This window comes from Marmota marmota, unplaced genomic scaffold, assembly GCF_001458135.2.
Source record: "Marmota marmota marmota unplaced genomic scaffold, marMar, whole genome shotgun sequence".
In the NCBI taxonomy this organism is placed as follows: domain Eukaryota; kingdom Metazoa; phylum Chordata; class Mammalia; order Rodentia; family Sciuridae; genus Marmota; species Marmota marmota.
The window spans coordinates 51,385,656-51,402,440 of record NW_025999990.1 but is presented as its reverse complement, the minus strand read 5'-3'; positions in this window follow the sequence as shown (position 1 = coordinate 51,402,440).

Sequence of the window (16,785 nt, the reverse complement as noted above, 5' to 3'; positions counted from 1 at the left end):
CTAATTCATGTTAATTTTCTCCTGGCTTCATAAATTTTATGTGACTAAGTAAAATTATTGTAATGTAGAATACCTTTAGGCAGCTCAAATGGCTCATTAAACAAGGAAGCTGACTGGGAATTATCATTAATGTACCAAATTTGTATACTATGAATTTGATGTCTTTGGAAAGAATGTAGGAGGAATATTTGTGTTTGAATCCCCTCTCCCAGTGGGGAAGAAGTAATGCCTGGATTTTAAGAGGCTCTGGTTCCTCCTCTTTCTCCTAATATGGAAAAACTCACTGACTTGCCAACTTCTGCCCCAAACTTCATTAGTCACTGCCAATTTCAATCTGCTTCAGTTATTTTGCATTCAGATCCCAGAAGGAAATGAACTCTGCAGCAATTTCAGCTAAACCAACGACAAACTGACTCACTTTAGAAAATGACAAGCTGGCATGTCCCAAGTTATATTTACATCTCACAACATGGAAGAGAGTATGTATAAATATTATTAAATGAAAGAGATATGTATTTTTAAGGCAGAAAGTTTAAACATGGACAAAGAGTCTAACATTACACCACATTGTTTCTAAAAGCAACTCAGTTTTGAAGGGAAATACATATTTTCTTTCAACCAGTGTGTGGGCAAGAATCCTCCTGAGAGATTCTCCAGAGGGGACAGTCTTGTATTCCCCGAAAATCCCATCTCTGCTCCATTGGAGGAATCACTGCATAACTCTTGATGAGCGTACATTGGTTAACAGCATTTACTATGAAAATCTTTGCCCAAAAACAAAAACAAAAAAAAGGAAAAATCATCAATTTCTATAAAATGCCTGCAATTTCCCATAAAATGCTAAGACACACCCACGAATAATACCTCACTTATGCCTTAGAGGTGGTTTGTAAACCATTTAGACAATTAAATCAAAACGTAGCTGGTATTTCAAAAACCTAGAATTGGGGGGAGTCTGGGTGGTGGCTCAGTGGTAAAGCGCTTGCCTAGCATGTGACGAGGCACTGGGTTGGATTCTCAGCACAAACAAACAAATAAATAAAAGTCCATCAATAGCAAATGAAAAATTTTTTTTAAAAAAACAAGAATTTCCAAATTATGCTCTGTGGGTGTATAAATATATAACAATGAATCCCACTATTATGTATGATTAACGTGAACCAATAAAGAAATTTTTTTAAAAAAACAACGAATTTTGGAAAAGAGGAATCAAATGAGAGATGTTGGCTTTTAGTGAAAAACAACAAAAACAGATTTAAAATACTGACAGAAACACTTTGAACAATTGTCTATCACACTAAATATATGAGAAAATGACTCTCAATGGACCAGGCATGAGGGAAAATGCATTCCCCCTCACCCACCGTGGACTTGCAGCCCTCGCGGAAGGTGTTGTAGGTGAAACGCTCCACCAGGCTGGTCTTTCCCACCCCTCGAGAGCTGATGCTGATGACCAGCAGCTTGAAGTCCACTGGCCAGCTGGGGTCCGGGTGCACTGTTTTCCTTCTGTGCGTCTGGCTGCAGGACAGAGCCAAGGAACCTGAGCTCAGACAGCCGCCTCTGCCCTGACCCTCCTCTACAGCTCTGCCCCTGGATCCAGGCAAGCACATAGCTCATGCTCCATCAGCCGCCTCCCCCGCCACCTGCTCTTGGGGCCAGGACCCTGACCAAGCTCGACTTCCGCCCACTCCAGCACACCAGATCCCAGTGCCCAGCTCTTAGCCGCCGCCACTGCGAGAGGAGGAATGAAAGCAGCTATTCTGCAGTGGAGGCAACAGCATAAAGAATATAGAAAATGAATAGTAAAGAATTTGTCAGTATGTCCTCACTCTTCTAGGTAAAGAGACACTCTGATTCTAAAGACTGCCACTGGATAACTTTGAAATATTTCCAGGACCAAAACCAAATTATCTTATTGCATATTTGAAGAGGCCATAATTTCAACTGAATCTGTCTGTTCTTATCCCATGTTCCCTTATCAATCTTCTGATCTAACTGCTGTCCAAGCATCAGCCCCCTGTCTGAATGCCCCAGTAGTCATGAGCAGTGAAACTACAGTCAACCTGTTGGGTAAAATACCCTGGATAAATTAATGAATAGGTATACTCATTTCCAGAGCATCTTTAGTGAATTGGATCAAGTAATTGAGCCTCTAGAACCTGCTCCTATGTCACCAATAAAGTAATGCACATTCTCCTACTGGTCATCTATTCCAAGTGCTGATCTCATCCAGGTGAAGGTATTTCAAGCCGTGGGACATAAGCAGTTTATCTTTCTTTCTTCCTTCCTCCCTCCCTCTCTCCTTTCCATCCTGTTTTTCTTTCTTTCCTAATTCCCTCAATGTCATTCATTCCCCATTACTTGGACTCAAAATCTATAAAACATTCCTTGTGTTAGGGTCTGTAAACAAGTCAAGATGGCCCCTGGCATTTTGCCAGAGGGAGTGGTTTCTGAGTAAGGCCAACAAGCCATAAAGATGATAAGGATTCCTTAATGACTGACTGCTGTATCTAGTTTATGTTAATTAAGTTAAGCTGTGTGTAATTAGTTGAGTATATGTACCTCTGCAGTCCGGTAGAGAGGCGGCTCCTGCTACCTAGGGTACCCGCTACTTGGAGTTCCCGCTCAGTTCACTCGCAACAAAGTAGTTCCCGCTTCAACCTTCAAGTTGCTTGTCATCTCCCAGTTATTTCACCCAGCCAGACAAGGGCACCTTGAACACTTTATCTACATCATATACTAATCCTCTGCTGTGGTCTGGAAACTTAATGTACATGTGTTGGAAACTTAATCCCAATGCAACAGTGTTGAGTGGTGAGCTCTTCACGAGGTAATTAGGTAATGAGGGCTCTGCCCTCACCAGTGGATTAATGCCATTATTGTGGGTGTGTTTAGTTAGAAAAGGGATGAGTTCTGCATCCCCTCTCTCACCCAAATGTTCTCTCTTGCTGTTCCATCTTATTCCATGGGATATGCATCAAGAACGCCCTCACCAGATGCTGACCCCTCCAATGTGGACTTCCCAGCCTCCAGAAATGTGAGAAATAAATTTATTTTCATTATAAGTCACCCAATCTCAGATTTTCTGTTATAGCAGCACAAAATGGACCAAGACATATTCTAATCAAGTTCAATAGATGTTTCCTTCTTATCCCTTTCTACCTAAGCCTATGCCCTGAGGACACCCCATTATGTAATGACAAACTATTTCAGGGTACTAATTCATATGATTACCCATGCCAATGCCTATGCTCCCTTAAATCATTTCCTAAGGTTCCTTGTTTCCAGTAAGTCAGGAAACACAGAGGAACTATGTAGAACCAGGAAACAACAAAACTCTACAAAATCAAGAAATTAATTCTTAATTTAAAATTCCCCTGATCTTGGGAATATACTGAAAGATTCAGATCTATGAGAAAGACTCCCCAACTACTCTAGAATAAAATAATCAACAAGCTGGAAATAAGGGAAATTAAGAGAGTGGTTGTCAGAGAAAAAGAAATAGATTTAAGTGTCAGTATGAAGATCTGGTGCCCTGTCATCTGTCCCTTCAGAATGAGCCCAGCAGGAAGACATAATAGATCCCTTTATTTAAATTTAGGGACTCATTAAAAAGAAAGTCTTCTGATGAGGCAAGGCTGGAAGACATCTGACAGCATAACCTGGAGACACACATACATTCTCTCACACACACTCTCACACCAACCACCATCATTCAGAAGAAGCTGCAGGTGAAACTGGTGGTGTGGCTCACATTCAAGTGACAGCTAGAAAAAATTCACCTAATGTCCTGGGGCTGGAGAGGTGAGAGGTGTGGGGAATATCCGAAGGCTTCCATGATCCTCCACTTGGGGACCAGCATTGTCTAAGAGAAGGGCCTTCCAGGACAGTCAGCATGAGGGAATCTTCTCATATGAGGATTTCATGTGGACAGCCTTGGCTCCTGGTGCCCACTATCCCACAAGTCCGTAAATGACAAACATGAGGACTAATCTTGGGAACAGTCTCCACCATGTGCAGAGAAAGTTAAAGCCAAAGTAGCCACCCTTCATCTTCCTTCTCCTCCACTCCATCTGAACTAAAGTAATTCAAGATCCCAAGAAAACACAGAATTGGACTTATTTTACCTAGAAGTGAGTAGAGCACATTTTCTGCAGGAAACAGAATGGAAACTTAGCACCAGAAATTTAAATCAATTCTAGGACAGTTATGGGTTCTGCCTGTGTTGTTGTTGTACACTTGAGTAGGGCCTTTAAAATTTGTACCTGCTGTCCTCATCTGACCAAAATATCTTTTTAATAAGTTCCCTGTGTCCATCTTACATATTGCTGCCAAATTAATCTTACTAAATTCCCACTTTAACAATGCATTCAATGGCTCCCTGTTGCTCTCACAATGAAGTTCAAACTCCTCATCTCTGAGGCATCGTGGAAGGTCCTACACCATCTGCTCCCCAACTAGTTTTGAACGTTTTACCTTCTGCCATCTTCAATATGAGTCATCTGTTTCCAGAAAGCCAGCCCTCTGATTTCCAGTCTATGCCTTTGTTTATCTTCTCCAATCATCTTTACTATATCTAAAATGTTCATCTGCTTCTTTCTTTGATATAAATCTTAACTCACCTGTCATTCAACAACTGTATTTTAAGTACATCCTTGCTGTTTGCTACATTACCTGTCCATTTCCCTGCTTCTGTATCATATACTACAAGTAGCAGTGAATTGCCAAGAGATGAGCAGAAAGGCAGATTATATAAAGATAGGACTGTCTGACAGGCACAAAGGCTCAGGCCTATAATCCCAGGGACAAAGGAGGCTGAGGATTGCAAATTCAAGGCCAGCCTCAGCAACTTTGTGAGGCCCTGTCTCAGAGTAAAGAATAAAAATGTTTGGTGATGTGGCTTAATGGTATAGCACCCCTGGGTTCAACCCCAGTACCACTGCCTAAGCCCCAAAAGAGATGGTATTCCAAGAGAGCTTCCTGAAAAGTACATAAATGTTGCTAGGCCTTAAAGGTGGACAAGATTTAAGCATACAAAGATGAGAAGGGAGGAGAAAAGGAGTCTACAAGAAGAGATAAAATTATGAGCAAAGGAATCACCCACATGTTTGGGATTGCTGAATGGTTGAAGAAGGCACAAGCTAAGTCCCCATTTTCTTAACTCCTAAATATTTTGAATTTTTATTGTCTGACCTCTAACTTTTATATGTGATTGACACCTGTATCTATTCCATATCATCTCTCCATGTGCACCACTTTACCTAAATTATCTATCATTTACCTATTGAAATGATTCACATACATGACTTAATTGTCCATGGAGAAATATCTAACATGAGTGAGGGTGGCATGTCTTAAAGATCACAGAAAACTCCTGACTTCACAGAACACGTTTATTAATGATAATATGTGCAAAGTTTGATTCTGGAGATGGGCACTGACTTCTCTGTGAAGCTAAGTGACATTTATTTCTCATTAGGGTTGCTAAGGAATTCAATATCTAAGGCAACAGATGTACAGATGTCAAGAATCAACAATGACAATTACAGAATAACAATATAATAAATGCAACAAGAGAAAAGGTAATAAACATGGAAGAGAGAACAAGAGGATCCAACATGGAGACAACTGGTATACCTACTACAGAGAACTAAAACAAAACCAAGAGAGGGTTCAACCATATTCTGTTGAACAAAGACCTCCATACATGCTAGGCAAGCACTCTACCATTGAGCTATCCCCCCAACCCTAAGATTTTTTCTTTTCTTTTTGGTACTAGGGATTTAACCCACAACACTTAACCATTGAGCAACATGCCCAGCCCTTTTTTAAAAATTATTTTTAAAAATTTATATACGACAGTGGAATGCATTACAATTCTTATTACACATATGGAGCACAATTTTTCATATCTCTGGTGGTATACAAAGTATATTCATACCAATTCATGTCTTCATGCATGTACTTTGGATAATAATATGCAATCATCATTTATAACCCCATGCCCCGCTCCCTTCCTTTCTTACCCCTCTACCCTATCTAGAGTTCATCTATTCCTCCTATGCTCCCCCTCCGTATCCCACTATGAATCAGCCTCCTACTATCAAAGAAAACATTCGGTATTTGTTTTTTTGGGATTGGCTAACTCCACTTAGCATTATCTTCTCTAACCCCATCCATTTACCTGAAAATGCCATGATTTTATTCTCTTTTATTGCTGAGTTATATTCCATTGTGTATATATGCCACATTTTTTTAATCCATTCATCTATTGAAGGGCATCTAGGTTTGTTCCACAGTTTAGCTATTGTGAATTGTGCTGCTGTAAACATTGATGTGGCTGTGTTGCTGTAGTATGCTGTTTTTAAGTCCTTTGGGTATAGACCGAGGAGAGGGATAGCTGGGTCAAATGGTGGTTCCATTCCCAGATATCCAAGGAATTTCCATACTGATTTCCATATTGGCTGCACCAATTTGCAATTCCACCAGTAATGTATGAATGTACCTTTTCCTCCACATCCTTGCCAACACTTGTTTTTGTCTTCATAATATCTGCCATTCTGACTGGAGTAAGAAGAAACCTTAGAGTAGTTTTGATTTGCATTTCTCAAATTGCTCAGTCCTTTTAAAACACACACACACACACACACACATACAAACACACATTTCATTTAGAGACAGGGTCTTGCTGAATTGCTTGGGGCCTTGCTAAGTAGCTTAGACTGGCTTTAAATCCTCAATTTTCCTGCCTCGGCCTCCTGAGCAGCTGGGATTCCAGGCTTGTGCCATCGAACCTGGAAACCCTAAGATATTTTAAATACAGTTATTCAATTAAGTGATATTCTTTATATATATATATTTGTAGATGGACACAGTACTTTTATTTTATTTATTTATTTATTTAATGTGGTGCTGATGATCAAACCCAGTGCCATACACATGCTAGGCAAGCACTCCACCACTAAGCTACAACCCCAGCCCTCTAAGTGACATTCTTAATATCACTGTTTCTAGGTAGGACATTGAGTTATAACCTCATAATTTGGAAAACTTGAGTCTGTTTTTACAGAGATAAAATAATTTATCTCTATATATGTATTTAAATTTATATGTAATTTATAAATTACATATAAATTAATAATTTATAAATTTATAAATTACATATAAATTTAAATTTATATGTAAATCTATAAATGTATTTAATTTATCTCTATATATGTATTTAAATGATATAAATTATAATTTATATCACTTAAATACACTTAAATTCCTTTAAGACTAGTTCAAGTAAATTTTGAGTTACATGAGACTTCATGGGTGGGATTAGGTACAGAGTCAAGGTTTTTAATATTGTTTCTATGTGGAAATATGCTCTGGGTGACAAACTCTAACTTGGAAGTAAACTTCTAGAATAAACATCAGCTTTTAATTCAGGAACTATTTGTATTTCTTTTGTAATATCTTCAGAGCAGAGCAGAAAACTATACTCAGAGCAGGAGTTAATAAATAAGTGATGGGGGAAAATAAATGCATGCAGGTGTTTATTTCTGAGCTTGCTGGGTAAGAAAGTAATAGTTTGTGTGCTGGACAGGAAATGCTCATATTCTACAAGTGTTAATCACAAGCATAAAACATTTACTGCCCACTAAAACTGATAATAAATATTATCACCAAAAGGCAGAGAGGATGGTGACATCATGTAATTGTCTCATATTGAATTCACTGATGGGACAAAACTGGAACAAAGTAAAACAAAATATTCAAGATATTCAAAATATTCCACCCACACAGCCCTCTCAGGAACACCACACACCAACGGGAACTCCCTCCACGGGACCTTCACCAACCAACGGGAACTCCCCACGAATCCCAGCGAGAACTCCAAAGTAGCGGGTGGCCCAGGTGGACAGCAGGGGTCTATATACAATTGAATACACAGCTTAACTTAACCATCATCATCTCAATGGCTCACTGGTGTCACCTCTCAACCACTCCCTCTGGCAAAATGCCAGGTGCCACCCATACTTGGCTGTGGCCCTCAACACAAGGGACCTTAGAGATAAAATAGACTTATGATTCCATGTTTCTTTTTGGAAAAGTGTATAACACTTTCTGCTCTGAAATCTTATTTAATTCATTTATTTATTAAAATTTAAGGGCTTATTTATTTGTTTATTCAGCCAATGAATTAGTTTCCTAACACTACAGTAACCGATACCACAAATTTAGCAATTTAAATAATACAAATGCATTGTCTCCTTTATGTTGTTCTAACAACAGGTAGACATCAACATGGCAGCTCTTATCTGGAGCTCTGGAAAGAATGCACTTGGAAGTCCATTCAAGCTGTTAGTAGAATATAACTGACGTCCTCATTTCCTTTCTGGCTACCAGCTGGGGTCTGCCCTGGGCTTCTAGGTGCTAGTGCTTGTCTGTGGGTTTCTACATAGAGGGGGCAAAAAAAGAGCATGAGTCCTTTTTGCATTGGGACTCCCTCTGACATCCTGCTACCCAGATAATTCTTAGGTTAGATAATATCTTAACCTAACCTATAATTAAGGTACCTAAATTTAATTATATCTACAAAGTCTAATTTGCCATTTGATGTAACATATTCACAGGATCCAATTACCATGAATTTCACTGGGGAGCCCTCTGCCTACTAGTTAGTAATAGTTATTGTTGTTACAGAACTTCTTTTTAAAAATTCTGTACACAATGCATAGTATAAAAAAAAGGCTGATCATTGACCTTGTTGGATGATCACCTGATAAGAGGTGAACTTAGTAATATTTTTCATGAATCGTCTCATTTTAAAACTTAAAAAAATCATTACAACCCTTAAACTATATTTTTGGTTCTCCATCAATTATTTACAAATGACCAAGCATATTTTTATTATGGAATCATCAGTAGTGTATGCAAATACACAACAAGGATGTCATCTCTGCAAGTAATTTATTGCTAAATCTTCTAGGTACAAGGAAATGAGAATTCTCATGCACTTCTGGTGAGAGGTTAATTGTTACATTATGATTTAGCAACATATAGAAAAGCCTTAAAATAGGCATATTGTTTGACATATAAATTGCCCTTCTATGAATTTCTGTTAAAGAAATATAGATCAGCATGAAGTTTTCATTACAGAGATATTCAAGATAGTATGACATAAAATAGTAAAAGATTAATGCCATTTAAATATACAAAAGAATAGTTAAGTAAATTATATTTCCTTCAGCCAAAAAAAAATAGTTCTGTGAGGTCTGACCTCAAAGGGGAACCCCTGGTCCCCAAACAGATCCAAGCCTGGAGGAGCTGGAAAGGTCCAAGTTTGTCTCCATGCAGGAACAGGAAACAACAACAACAACAAGACATCTGCATGGAAAATGCAGCCACAATCCCAGTGGCCCAGCCGACATGGGGGAGCAGTGTTTTCCCTGTCCCTGAGTACAGTAGTTGAGGTAAGATGTTCCCACAACTTCAGAGCAACACAGGTAACCTGTCCAAGGCTCCTGAGAGAGCCAGCAAAGACTGTGTGGTCAGAATTCCTCATGGTTCAGAAACTCAGAACCTGGCAGATAGGACAGAAAATCCACTTAAGCTCCCTGGAACTTTTAGATGCCAGACCAAGTAGAGGAAAATCATGCATTGACAGATTTGTTTTTGCTACCAAGAGAAATAAAAATTAAGCTGAATGATGGAAAATAAAATACATTTCTTGCATATTTGAGATTTCTACATATAACATATGAATATAGATTTTAATGGATAATAGTGACTATCTCCCTAGAAGTTATCGTTACAAATAATAATAACTCTGAGATTTCCTCTAATTCCCATTTGTTAAAATAATGGAGTAGGTATAAGTCTCCTATGTGGGCAAAATATTGTAAATCTGTATTTTCTGCTATTTACCTTGGCAGAGACTCTAAGCATCTGCCTTGTCCAACATTAATGTGTGTGTGTGTGTGTGTGTGCGTGCGTGCGAGCGCGCGCAGAGGACAATTAAGAGGATAGTTCCTGTTTTTAGTAATTATCAATCCACATTTGTTCGCATCCATTGTCACTCACTCCATGGTCCCTTTGGCATATAGTGCTTCATGTTATTGCCTTGTGACCTTTTTTATTTCTGCAAGTTACAGTAGCAATAAATCCTATTTTATTCCTAATTTTGGTGATTTGAAACTTCTCTTTCTCTTTAGACAAAGTTTTACCAATTTTGTTAAACTTTTCAAAAAAAAAATTCTCATTTTGTTGTTTTCTCTTTTTTAAATTTTCTGTTTCATTCATTTTCTGCTCTAATATTTGTTATTTTCTTCTTCAAATTGCTTTGGGTTTCTTTTTTCTTTCTAGTTTCTCGGGGTGAACACTTAGGTTATTGATTTGAAATCTTTCTTTTGTTTAAAATATACTTGTTTATAGAATACTTTTCTCTTTAAGCACTGTCTTACCTGCACATCACAAGTTTTGGATGTTGTGATTTCCTTCAACTAATAATAATAACTAATAATATTTTCTAATTTCTCATGTGATTTCTTCCTTGACACATTGATTATTTAGGAATATATTCTTTAATTTTCACATATTTATGAATTTCCCAGATTTCCTTCTACTATTGATTTTGGATATAATTTCATTGCATGCACAAGCTCTCTCTCATCTAGTGAGGAGATCCATGGAACAGGGTAGAGGAGAGTATGGCTGCAGAGTCATTAATTAAGACCTCCAGAGACCAAGCAGGAAGCAGGTTTGATTTTATTGTGCAGTTACCATGTTTGCATACTCAGGCAGTAGTTAGGCAGATTACAGGCAGCCACCAATACAATTTCTTGCTAACTGTCCTTGCGGTGGCCAATCAAGGAGCTGGCTATGAACCAAGTGCAGGGACTATAACACATGGCCTCATGCCCAGGGCTGTGCCTACAGGGTAAGCAGTCTGCCACTCATGCACCTAGCATGAGGAGTGTGGCCTGCCACTCAGACACCCTTAACATAGGCCATGTATGCAGTACTCTATGCCCTTGTCCCCACAATTGTAATTGATGAATATATCATGTATGATTTCAATCCTTTAAAATGTATCGAAACTTGTTTTATGGCCTAACGTACCATCTATCCTGGAGAAAGTTCTGTGTATATATAATAAAAATGTGTACCCTACTATCGATGTCTTTTAAGTCTAGTTGAGAGGAAAAGCACTCTATAACTGAGCTACATCCCTAGCCCAAATATTTTTTTTCTTTTTTTGGTGGTGGTGGAGATTAGAACCCAGGGCCTTGGGTGTGAGAGGCAAGCACTCTACCAACTAAGCTACACCCCCAGCCCAAGTCTAGTTGATTTATAATATTGCTCAAGTCTTGTATTTCCTTGCTATTCTTCAGACTAATTTTTCTATTATTATAAGTGAATTATTGAAATGTGCAATCCTTATTATTGCATCATCTGCTTCATTCTTCAATTATTCCAGTTTTGCTTGAGGTATTTTAGGTCTCTGTTTTAGGTACATATATACTTACCATTGTTATTATTCCTCATCTTCTTCATATGGTAATCATCTTATCATTATAAAGCAAACTGTTTTCACTCAAATAGTTTTTATCTGAAAGTTACTCTGTGTAATATTGATATAAACAGACACTTTAACAATTATTCATTCCTGTTTGCCTGGGTTTTTATTCTTTAGCATTCAGCTTATTTATGACTTTGAAATCTGGATTGGTTGGTTTGCATATATAATTTGCATATATGTACCACAGGTGAGTTGTTCACTATCTCCAGGAATTGGTAGTCCTGGGTGTCAGAAAGGTATCAAAATATCAACAATGTAGAATAAAAAAAGCATGATCAATATACACTTTCTGTGATTTCCAAGTCACTACTGAGAAGCAGAAGTTTGTGGCCACCCCTTACTATATGTATCATATGGCTTCTCTGGAATCCTATTACCTTCCCAAGAAATCTCCAGGGCATAGGAAGTGGGTCCTCTTTGCCCTAGGACCCTTCAGCCGGTTTCCTCCCCTAGTTAGAGGATGCTCAGCCCTTTCCCCAGAACACAGGCTTTCCCCAGCCCTTCCTGGTCAGCTTTTGCAGCATATTTTGTGGCTCATTATATCCAGAGCATGAGTCATTACAGTCCCTGAAACCAGTTGCCCTTTCCTCAAGAGGCAAGGATTTAATTTGCCATGAGAGGAAGGGGAATTTTTCCATTTCATTTTTATAGTGCAGGAAAAAAAGGAAGAAAGAAACACAACAGTTCAGTTTTTATATTTAAAGTCTTGCTCCACCATGCGGCCTGCGCATTGGTTTCATTAATGAGGTTCTTGGCATAAAAGTTAGCTAGCAGAGATCGAAATAAAACACACAGACTCAGTTACCTTTTTCTATGACCAGGTCCGAGACGGCTCCCCTCTCTGGCTCCAACCTCGAACCACCTATAGGGCAGCAAGGATTACTCAGGGCTAGCAGGAGAGAGAGAGAGAGAGAGAGAGAGAGAGAGAGAGAGAGAGAGAGAGAGAGAGAGAGCATGCCAGGGAGTAGCCTTTTATTGGGGAACAAGAAATTCAGGGGAGAATCCCATCCAATGAAGGTTGAGGGGGGGCCGCACTCCAAGGTCAGGGTCAGTGATTGGGCCCCTGGGGTCAGTGGTCAGTTACACCCCCACACGGATGGGTTCTCTCATCAGGAGAGGGCCGGGAAAGTTCCGACACAGTTAGAATGCCTCAGACCCAAACCGGGAGTCCCCCAGTCACGCGTGAGAATGGCTCTCCATATCTTGCCATTTGTATTCTGTTACATATATACACATACGTTGTGTATGTATTTAATGTTAACATTAGATTGACACAATGATATGTAGTAATTTAAATATACCTGTCCATTTTAAGACCTACCTCAATTGCCAACTTTTGGTTTTCTTATTAATTCTGTCCTACCTCCACCAATTTTAATTTCTTCTTCTTCTTCTTCTTTTTTTTTTTTTGAGAGAGAGAGAGAGTGAGAGAGAATTCTAATATTGATTTTTAATTATCAGTGGACACAACATCTTTGTTTGTATGTGGTGCTGAGGATTGAACCCGGGCCACATACATGCCAGGCGAGCGCACTACTGCTTGAGCCACATCCCCAGCCCCTAATTTCTCCTTCTTTTTGATTAATTGTGTTCATCATGTTTCCTTCATATCACTTTTCATTCTGAATTACTGTTATTTGTAAAAAGCATTTTGCTTGTGTCTTGTGCTAGAATGTTTATCTATATTCAAAAACTCAATTATTTGCATTTTTAGTAAAACTAAAAAGAAGGGATCAGGGCTGGGGTTGTAGCTCACTAGTGGAGCACTTGCCTAGCATGTGTGAGGTACTGGGTTCAATCCTCAGCACACATAAAAATAATAAGTAAATAATGGCATTGTGTTCATTTACAGCTAAAAATATGAAAAAAACGAAAGGTTCAAATGGATGTTACCATCTTTAAAAAGTCAAAACATTCCATAATATGATAAAAGAAACTCTTCTGGGGCTGGGGTTGTGGCTCAGCAGTAGAGTGCTTGTCTAGCACGTGTGAGGCCCAGGGTTCAATCCTAAGCACCAAATAAAATAAATAAACAAAATAAAAGCATTGTGTCCAATTACAACCTAAAAACAAATATTAAAAAAATAAACCCTTCTGATTTAGTCTTTTGGTTTGTCTGAGGGTTTTGAAGTTTTATTAAAAATAAAAAGTCTATCCCTTGGAAGCAATCATATGATTAATAAAAGAGGAAGGGGCTAGGGCTAGGGCTCAGTGGTAGAGCGCTTGCCTAGCATGGGTGAGGCACTGGGTTCAATTCTCAGCACCACATAAAAACAAAATTTTAAAAAGGAAAAAAGAAAGCAATCACTTAGTAGGAGACAGTCAGAAACACTCCTGGAAATGAGGTCTAAATCTAGTTATGTTTACTATGTAAAAGTTTATTCAGATCTAGTAGATGAAGGGAAGAAAGGAAAGGAAGTAAAGAATTGTGAATATTGAACTTGAGAAAAATTACAGGTAGGAAGAAGCTGACATATGAAGCGGCAGATTTTTCCCTGTTACCCACACCTGAAACAGGCCTTGAAGATGTTTGTCCCTGTCCTTAAGGAGACATCAGCCAGTAGCTGGAGGTACCGGTAAGAGTTCTCAAATCTTTTCTCAGTAAGAGAAAAAGACCCTCTGGAAAGGCCAATACTATAATCCTGAGCCTATTTCAGTAATAAAAAATGACTTAAAACCACAAAAAGATAACTTAAAATAGAAGTGTGTCTTTTATACACATAGTTTAATCTGTTTTAATATTTATACTGAATAGAAAGCTTCTTTTGGAACCATGACCACACTTGGCAATTTTTCTTTACATTGCAATGAACTTGTGTCACATACAAGGTCTCCTGGTTTGTAGCTCTGATGGAGTGGTAAGGAATAGATTCTGAGTTAGGGTGTAAAGGCTGCAAGAACAATGTAAAGAACAACTGATGTGAGTTAAAATTCCTGTGCCATTCTCTTCAAGCCTGGGCCTTTTAGTTTTGATCAAAAAGATCACAGAGAATGAATTACTTAGATCCCTTCCTAAGGGGCTTGCTGGCTTAGAGATTGTGCTGATAAAACAAGAAAGATTAACTACACTCTGTTTCTGATATGTGTCCCTGACTCACTCTGGGTGAATGATGAGGCCTGGCTTTGGTGACACAGATCACTGATTAGATTTTTCAGGTGGAGACAACTAGAGAAAGACAAGAATACACTATTGATGTATCTGATTTTGATCTTTCTTTATGCATATTATTCTATGAAAATAATGACATAAATATTTATATCTATCTTGAATTTCTTTGTGTAAAATGGAATAAAATATAGGAAACATTTTAAAAATACTTATTACTAAATCAAAGTAAAGTTTATAAACTGTGACTTCCATCCACACATTTAAAATAACTTTAATTTTATGTCAGGGTGAAGTAGGAAATAAACATTCTGCTAAGTATGAGCCCCCATTATGCTTGGTAACTTTTTGGTTCTGTTGGCTCAGTGTGCATAGTGTTTGAAGACTTCAGGAGATAGGGTATAAACATTTGACACTTGGGTCTATTCTTCTGGCTTTAATTACCATGGATAGGTTCTTATCTGTGCCCTGCAACTGGCAGATCCAGTCCCTCCAGTTACAGTCCTGGATCCCCAGGGCACAGATTTCTTTCCAAGATCCTGGCAATCCTCTACCCACTAAAAGGACAACAACCCAAGGAAACCTCTCCATGGATCAGTCACACAAGTGCATCATCCATTCAGGAGACCTGGACTTGACCATGGAAGATGCTTTGTTAAATCCTGAGGTCTCATATTTTGCAATATTTGCAACATTTCACACAATAGTTTTCTACCCAAAGGAAGTTTTGCCTTTTCAAAAAATATATTATTAGAACCATAATATTATTATCCAAACTCAGAGATAAAATACTTCTGAATATTCTGCCCTCTCATATTCACATGAGATGTGAATTCCAAACACTTCCAGCTATATTTTGAATGTTATGACCTCTACAATAGAATTCCACGACATTTAAAGGACCCTTGTGTCTAGGTCTCAAGGTGGTCATTAGCAATGTCAGACTCTGAGTATAGCCAAGTGTATATATAAATGGATTTTCTTTTAATAGACATCATTGTTGCTTCTCATTACATCCCTCCTGTCTCAGCACTGGAATGCAATAATTTTTGGTGAATACTGGGAATGAGTTAAAATAATAGATTGTTAGCCAAATAATGGGAAAAATTAGATTATTAGAAAAATTGGCATCAATTTTTAAAGCGTTATTTCCACAACTCCCCCACCAAATGCAAATGCCTATTAAATAAGGTGAAGTTGCATTATACTATATAGATCTGAAACTTTAATTAAACAATTTTGTTATTAGATATATTCCCAGATTTATCTTGTTAAAAATAATACTATGATATATATTCACAACCATTGCTTCTTAAAAGTTATTTCTTTTTAAAATATTAATCAAAATATTTCATATTATGTATATGATATCTGTTAAACATTGAATTTTTAGGAGATTTGCCCAAGAAAAAAGAAGAAAGATGGTTCATAATCCCACCATGTTTGAAATTTGGGGTTTTAGAACACAGAATGTTTGTGTAGGATGGGTGAGACCTTGTGTTATTTGATATGGTGTAAATTATGGATATAAGATGGATAAAAGTCTTCATTAAATAATAAACTTCTTTTATTTAAATGTTAGCAAACATGTAAATTACATCTATAAAAGTTATCTTTCTGTATTTCATCTCCCTAAGTCCCTGAGGCCTAGTTAATATTTATTTTAGATAGGGTTTATAATGTTTGGAATGATGACTGCCTAGAATAGAAGCAGATTTTCCTTAAATAACAAAGGCTGGGAATCAAATGCTCATGAAGGCCCTTCAACTGAGTTCTAGAATTTTCTGGGTAAAGATGGAGTAATATAAACTCCCAAAACCTGTCTAACCTGATCATGGATTTCTCAAACATCTCTGGGGGACCCAGAATTGTTGTGGCTTTTCCAAGAGGTCCAAGAATTGCTCAGTGACAGAGACTGGCTCACAGGAACTCCAGGCTGTTCCCATCACAAGGGACTATTCCCTATAGAAAAAATGATGCTTGCTTTCCTCTTCCCTTCAGCAGAATGCCCATTAAGGAAAATTATGATTAACTTATCTATTAGGGGTTATTTAGAGTAAATAATGAAAATACTAAGGGAAAACTAATACATCCAATTACTTTGAAACTT